The 7,876-nt window shown below is 50.0% G+C and overlaps 1 pseudogene; it reads right to left on the bottom strand.

Annotated features, from left to right (window-relative positions):
- Positions 1-3,107: 3,107 nt before the first annotated feature.
- Positions 3,108-3,308, bottom strand: LOC119437952 (small nucleolar RNA U3; annotated as a pseudogene).
- Between the last annotated feature and the right edge of the window lie 4,568 nt (positions 3,309-7,876).

The following is a 7,876-nucleotide window of genomic DNA, read 5'->3' as shown; positions in this document are numbered from 1 at the left end:
GGCATCGCTATAAACACTGAAAATATTCTATCCTTCGGGGCATATACACTGGGTTTTAGCCACAGGAACGTATGCAGGGCCGTATGCGAGTTCCTTGGTGACACAAGGAGAATGATTTACTGATATATTGTTTCTCATTTTACAAAATTTTAATTTACGTTAATTTACTGATTGATTATTTAATAATTTCGAAAATTCCAATTAAACTGATTGAAATTATTACCTTCTATCTTGATCTCCTTCCAAAAAGCACACTGATTCCCTATAAGATAAAATAAAATACGGCTCTAACATCAGTTAGTTTCATTGAATAATTTCAACCCACCTGCTTAACCGCCGGCTTCTTGGCCAATCCCCCGTGGTGGGTATGCGCCATGGCATTGGAAGCAAGCAAGCAAGCAAGCAAGCAAGCAAGCAAGCAAGCAAGTAAGCTCAATTGTGCCTTTGTCTCCGCATTTTCGCTTTGTTTCCCCGCATTTTTTAGAGCTGCCACTCCCTCCTTGCGGCAATGGATGAAGAGAACTCCGACGACCTTCCTGGTGCGCAGCCGTCAGGTCGGATAACGTCCAGGAAACGTGGAAGCGCGTCAAGCGACACCGACAGCGAGGCCACTGAGTTATGCTCGAACAGCTACGACTCCTCGGACGACGACTTCAACGTTGTAATGAGTAGAACAGCAAAAGAAGACTACTGCAGGCATCTTCGTCGGCAAGTGCGTCTACCATGATGAGTGCACGGCAGCGCTGGCCCCACACGGTGTTCTTCATGCCCGTGGACCCGACGACCAATTTGCGGCTCCTAAACAGGTAGCTCCTCTCTTCGTTGCTCGAGAAAATTGCACCAAATGAGATCAAAGACGTGAGAATAAACTCGCTCAAAAATGTCCTAGCAGTTGACGTGTTCCACCGTAACGCCCTCCACGGCCTCCGTAATATAACTGAGATAGACAACGTTAAGGTGCGATCAATGATCCCTATAGGCGGTGATGGTACTGCGGGCGTTATTTATGACGTCGACATTGCCATACCAAATGGCGACTTGCCAATTCTGATCAAACCAACGACAGATGGCACTTTAATTACGACGATCTCCAGACTGGGAAACACACGCTGTGTGAAGGTTTTGTTTGAAGGAGACAGCCTTCCTTCCCACGTCAAAGTAGGACATGCCCGCCATTCAATACGTCCATTCGTGCCGAAGCCCCTCCAGTGCTTCAAGTGTCGCAAGATTGTCCACGTAGAGTGTGTCTGTGTGAACAACGTCGTGTGCCCGCGGTGCTGTGAGTCCCATTCCGAAGACGCCTGCCGCACAGATGTTCTAAAGTGCCCTAACTGCAGTGGTGCTCACAAGGTCTCGTCACAGGATTGCCCGCGGGTGCTGAAGGAATTCACTATCCTCAAACAAATGGTGCGGGACAATTCAACGCATCGAGAGGCGGCTGCCACTCTTCAGCGACGTCGGCACCGACACCCAAGGCGTTCACGAAAAACCGCAGCTGCAGATAGTGACACGCCATCTTCCGTCAGAAGGGTTGTCGCATCAACGCATAACACCACCAAGACGGATACAAGGAAAACGAGCAAAGCGGAAAGACTCGCCCGTCTTGAAGAATGGCCTCAGCTACCGAAAGCTCAACGTGCTGCTGAATTAACTCAAAACGCACTGACCTCGACGGCTTCGGCAACTGTTGAGGCGACGTTGGCTGATGATCTTCAGGTCATCAACATTTTGCGCTCTCTGATGAATGCCATTCGCGTTAAACTAAATGAAATCTTCGTCTGCGCAAAGCGCGCTACAGGTGCTGGACACTTTGAGTCCAGTGCTTGCAGCCCTTGGTCGAAATCATGGCTCGCCAGAAGCCGTCGTTCCGTGACGAGGTCCGGAACGCGTCGATACTTCAGTGGAACGCCAGAGGACTTAAGTCACGCATGTCGGACTTTCGACAATTTGTGTTCATGAATCAGTTCCCCATTATCATCATCTGCGAGCCCCTATCAGCTCACATCAGACTGACTGGGTATGAGTGCTTCATGTCCGCCACACACAGAGAATGCAGCAAAATTATTGTTTTTCATGCGACGTGATCTTACGTACGTCCATCATGCAGTGCCGCCTGACCATGAAAACCAGTACATGTGTCTGACAGTGAAGAAAGGCAAGCTAACTTTCACAGTAGTTGGAGCCTACATATCGCCCTCAAGTCGGCTGGACTGCGAGCGGTTACGGCGAATCATGACAGTGACGCCGTAGCCTTGGGTGATGACTGGAGATTTCAATTCCCACTACTATCTCTGGGGAAGCTCTAAGATAAGCTCGAGGGGCAGAATATTAGTATCATTTGCCTCCGAACAAGAACTGTGTTTGCTAAACGATGTAAGCCTCACCTTTCTGCGTGGAACTGCCTGTCTACAGTAGCTGCCTGGACCTCACCTTTGTTTCCCGTTCCTTCACCAGAAAGGTTAGGTGGTTTTCGAATATTGAAACGTGGAGAAGTGACCACCTCCCGATTTATCTTAGGATTGAAGCCGACGGACTCCAAGTTACCGGGCGTCAACCAATGTATCGACTCAATTGTGGAAGACGGCTTTCGTGATGGATAATCCTTTAGCCTAGAGGACACGATAAAGGGGGCCCTTGAGACTTCCACGCGTTCGCTTTCGAGAACGTGTACACGCACCGAATACGACATTCAGCTGGAGAAACTTCGTGCAATTCATCGCCATGCGGAGCGAAGATACAGACCTACAAAGTCTGTACATGACTTGAGGTTGGCCAGAAGAACTCAAAAGAAAATTCAGTGTAGCATGGACAAACTCGCATCGCAAAGATGGATGTCGTTCTGCGAGTTCTTGGATCCAAGAAAACCTCTGTCTCACATATGGAGAACTGTTCGTAGGTCTCCGTGGAACCCCTCAGCAGCGCCACCCTTTCAAGTCTTTGGCCCTTCACCAACAATGCAGAGGGATCGACGTCGCTGACGATTTCTGCTGGAGGATTGCTGGCGAAAGAAGATCTGCCGGAACATCGACGCTCGACCACTCACTGATTTCCCGCGACCCCCGCATGATCAGTCCTTTCACTATGGACGAACTTGAAGCTGCACTTTTTTTACTCAGACTGGGTCTTCACCCTCCTACCGGCCAATTAAGGCCGGAGGAACGGTCATCAATGGCTCGAATCCAAACTCCGCAACCGGCTTCGCGCTCAGGCGGAGACCCTCAACTCATCATCGTGGTCAAGTGTGTTCCGAGTACGCGGATGCGTCTCGGCGATCGCACTATAGAAATGATCCTATGAAGCACGATCTGCCTTGTGCAAACGGTCATCATCACCAGGACCCGACTGTATAACCTACTGTGCCCTATGCAATCTTGGCGAAGAGGCTCGGAAAGTGCTCCAGCTCATGTTCAACAGCTCCTGGCAGACAGGTACGGTTCCCCAGGAATGGAAGACCAGTCGCCTAATTTCACTGCTCAAGCCTGACTGCATGGCCTGAAGACATTGCATCATACCGACCGACTGCGCTTGCCAGCTGCATCGGAAAACTAGTGGAGAGGATGGTTCTAGCGTGATTAGAATGGTACCTCGAACATTACCAGGTATATGCAGACACAATGGCCGGTTTCAGGCGTGGTCGTTCTTCCATAGATAACCTTATCGACTTGGTGACGTACGTCGAGCACCAGAAGTCCTGCAACCGATTATCTGCCGCCCTGTTTCTGGATGTTAAAGGAGCGTATGATAACGTGACACACGAAGCGATCTTCAGCACATTACAGACGGTAGGACTTGGCGGCAAGATCTATTTCTGGATTTGCAGCTACCTACAAAAGAGATCCTTTTTTCATAATTACTGAGGATGGCCCACCCTCCCAGCATTACAAAAACTGTGGGGTACCTCAGGGTGCAGTACTGAGCGCAACGTTATTCAATCGAACGCTCATTGGACTCGTAGACATTCTTCCATGTACCGTTAGGCTCTCCATCTATGCCGACGACATTTGTATTTGGACGTCGGGTGTGACACAATCTCATCTTCACGCGCGGCTTCAGAAGGCAGGCACTTCAACATCATCCGACCTTCGAGAACAAGGACTTCAAATATAATGTGAAAAGTGCGCAGTAGTGGCATTTACCAGGAAACCAATGTCTCCATGTGTGATATCTGTATACGGACAGCTGATCTCGTACAACAGAAGTCACAGATTTGTGGGGGTGGTTATTGACAGAAATCTCTCCTGGACCCCTCATGTGAATTATGTGAGAAAACGTCTGATGGGAATTTGCCATATGTCATATGTTTAGGTTCCTAGCAGGAAAAACCTGGGGAGTGTCTGTACACTCTATGCTGCAACTGTACAGGGTTCTCTTTATTGGATTTCTGTGGTACAGCCTACCGGTAATCTCCAACAGCTGCAAAACTAACCTGACTATAATCCAAAGCATCCAAGCCCAAGCCCTCACGATATGCCTTGGTCCATCGCGCAGCGCGTCAACGACAGAAGTTATTGCAGTCGCTCAAGATTACACTATTAGAACGCACATTGGCATTGAAACACTGCGTGTGCACATACGACACTTCGCCCAGACACCTACCCGCCACCTCGCAAGCATCCCTGTAGAAAGGCCCCGCACGACATTCAGTGCAACTGTCTTCGCGCACCGTGCCTCTCTTACGTCAGGGTACGCACCTGCGGCAAGACTTTCGATTCCTCCGAATTCCTTCGAATCCCAGGACTCAGAAAAAGTCGGACTTACCGCCATGTGCACTGAAGCAACTTTGTTTACTCATCTTGTATGAGAAATACAGTGACTGCACACACGTGTATACTGACGGCTCAACTACACCAGCCAGTTCCGGTGGCGCTGTAGTTATACCAACAATGGGAATTCAAGACTTACTATATCACTACGTCTACTGGTGCAGAGCTCGCGGCTCTCCGCGGTGCGCTTCATGTGATAAATACAGAGTGTCCTGGAAAATGGGCAGTCTTATGCGATTCAAGGCCGGCCTTACAATGTGTACAATCGTTTCTCCGACATGGAACTCACGATCACCTGACGTCCGAAATCGTGGAACTTATCCATCATCACTTGAGGGGGAAAGGCCATGATATCTCATTTCAATGGATACCCGGCCATTGCGGCATCATTGGAAATGATGACGCAGATAAGGCAGCTCGGACGTCAAACCAAGAAGACCTCCGCGTCCCCATTCCTCTCTCAAGGACCGACGCTGCGAGAGAGCTTCGCATTCTAGCACGCACACTTTCGTTAGCTGAGTGGAATACTGCACATACAAGGCGCACCAGACTGCACAGAGTAAACCCTTCGCTGCAACTCGGACCCCCGGCCGGACTGCACCGGCGCGAGGCGTCTCTTCTGTGTAGGTTGTGGTTGGCAGTTGTCTTTACGAAAGCTTATTCAGCACTAATTGGAATAGCTGACAGTCCTGCATGTGATGTCGGCGGATGCGAGGAGAACATTGACCACTTATTGTGCCGCTGTCTTCAATTTGAAGCAGAAAGACAATCTATGATCAACACATTTAGGAAATTAGATGATCGTCCTCTAAGTGAACAGATTATACTAGAACACCGTCCCCACCGATCATCGGCTCAGAAAGCAGTGAAGGCACTTTTGTGCTTTATGAGAGCGTCTGGTGTGTACGAGCGGCTTTGACTCTGTAGTACGGTCCGTGCACGTCGCCATACCCCCCACCCCTCTCTCTCTCTCTCTCTCTCCCTTCTTTCTCTTCCCCTTCTCCCTTCCGCCAGCGTAGGGTAGCCAACCGGACTCTTGACTGGTTAACATCCCTGCCTCTCTTATATCCCTCTCTCTCTAATTATGGAGCCCTCGCCTTATGTATTTCCTTGTACGTTTAACTTTAGGTATGTTACTACAAGTGCGATTTTTGAATCTTGATCCTTTATTATGTCTAGTACTTGTAGCCTATAACGTCCACTTAGCAATTCAAATGTTTTCAGGTAAGTTAAGATAGTAATAATAATAAATTATGTCGTAACCTATTAACAGTGGCATTTCCACATTTCCTCCCCAGCTGCATGCGTTGGTATAACAAAATCCAGAAAACTACGCTCTTCTCAGTGTTTTCGTTCAGGAACACTGCAGGCGTTCTGTATTCAAGAGCAACGTTTACTGCTGTGAGCGCTGGGCCGCGATTTTGCAGCGATGCCTTCCGCTCGATTGTATGCCACTCTTATAATCCACCGTTCACGACCTGCAGACCCCACTGATAACGGGGTCCTGTAGACCCCACTGAGAAGCGAGAAAAGCGCGCAGAGGAACAGCATCGGAAAATGCATCACTACAACATTGCGGCCCTGGACTGTGGAATTCTGCCACACTTCGGCCAGTATACATTTCCCACGATGTAGCCTATGGGTGAACACGCTCGTAAATTTAGTTCCAGCTTCACCTTCAGCGGCTACGCTTGCTGAGGTAATCAGTGCGTCCACGACATTCGTGTGAGAGGCGACCGTTCAAGCAAGGTCACCTTTCCGACACGGAGACTCCAGTGTGGTCTTTTTGACATTCGCGTTCAAGACAAGCCTATGTACAGGCGACATGTGCGCAGGCAACTTGGCGCCGTCAAACACTGGTTCCATCTGCGCACGGACGGCCATGTCGTCACGCGGCGTAGATGCAGGCGCCCGATACAGAGCCTGCGCTGCGGTACTGCGCGGTGGGGGTGGCTACAGGCCCGCCCCGACCGCGGTGGCCGCCGCTTCGGCGAGGAATCCCAGGCGCGTCCTGTCCCCCTCAACCATCCTTACCAACTCGCGGCCGTTTGTAATCTCTGCCTGCCTTGATTAACGACAGGGGGAGCCGCTGCGGTGGAGATTGCCACGCCCCCATGGTGCAGTCGGCAGAATGGTGGCACTGTCGTCGTCAGTCTTTCTTGATGAATGAATGCTGCTCTGGGTCATTAGCGCAACCTATTGATCTGGTGGCTGCGGAGCTGTTGGACTATGCAAATACATGAACACTCGACAACGTTTATAGACAGCCAAGAAGGCGGCCGTCGGAAAACACTCGACAGGCAGGCAGAAAATCTTCCCCCTTCCCCCCCTTTCCGGTGCAAGAAGAGAAAGAAATACATGGCTCCCGACTAGCATGCGCTTGCTGGCGCTGCATGCACCCAGCGGCTCCGCTCGCAACGAGGCACAAATATTTGAACGCGCTCCACTCCACGGGCCTGTCCTCGCCGATAAAACGAAAACAGGGCGTTTGCTCACGCCGCTGCCGAAGACTTGTTGACACCTTGTTTGTTTCTACACTTGTCTCGCTAATCGCCCGCGAGAGTGTCAGCCGACTGGCGATATTGCCGGGTACCAGCTCGTCCGGATTCGTAGTTCAGCCGCTAGTGCTGGCAAATCATGTTCGTTGAAATCAGGCAGTCAAGCCGGCAGCCAAGCCAGCCTCTATGAAACCAGAGGAGCTACATGCCTAGGAACCAAAAATGTACAAAAATGTCTGCAAAAAATCGTTGCGTTTAAAGGAAGGAACTTGTATAAAGGCGTGTCATTTTCAAACACCTTCATTGTTGTGCTTTAAGTGAACGCACACGCACACACACAATGTGCGGGCATTACAGAATGCTACCACAATGTAGATCTCAATTACCTGTAATATTGTTAATTCTGAAATCTTTTGGTAGTACCTGTACATTGTCACGATTGAAGCGAGGGGTTGGGTGTCTTCCTAATGATAAATTTGTAAGGCTTTCCCCTCCTCTACAGCACGCTTGTAGAAGCGTAGCTGCAAGTGTGTCGCCTGACGCTACAATTGATGGCTCCGTCTCTTTGATGAAACGCCTGCCGTGCCAGCTCATTGCTAGTGTATTACTGTACAT

This window comes from Dermacentor silvarum, chromosome 1, assembly GCF_013339745.2.
Source record: "Dermacentor silvarum isolate Dsil-2018 chromosome 1, BIME_Dsil_1.4, whole genome shotgun sequence".
Lineage (NCBI taxonomy): Eukaryota > Metazoa > Arthropoda > Arachnida > Ixodida > Ixodidae > Dermacentor > Dermacentor silvarum.
The sequence above is the reverse complement of the archived record's forward strand: the minus strand, read 5'-3'. Positions and strand labels throughout refer to the sequence as shown.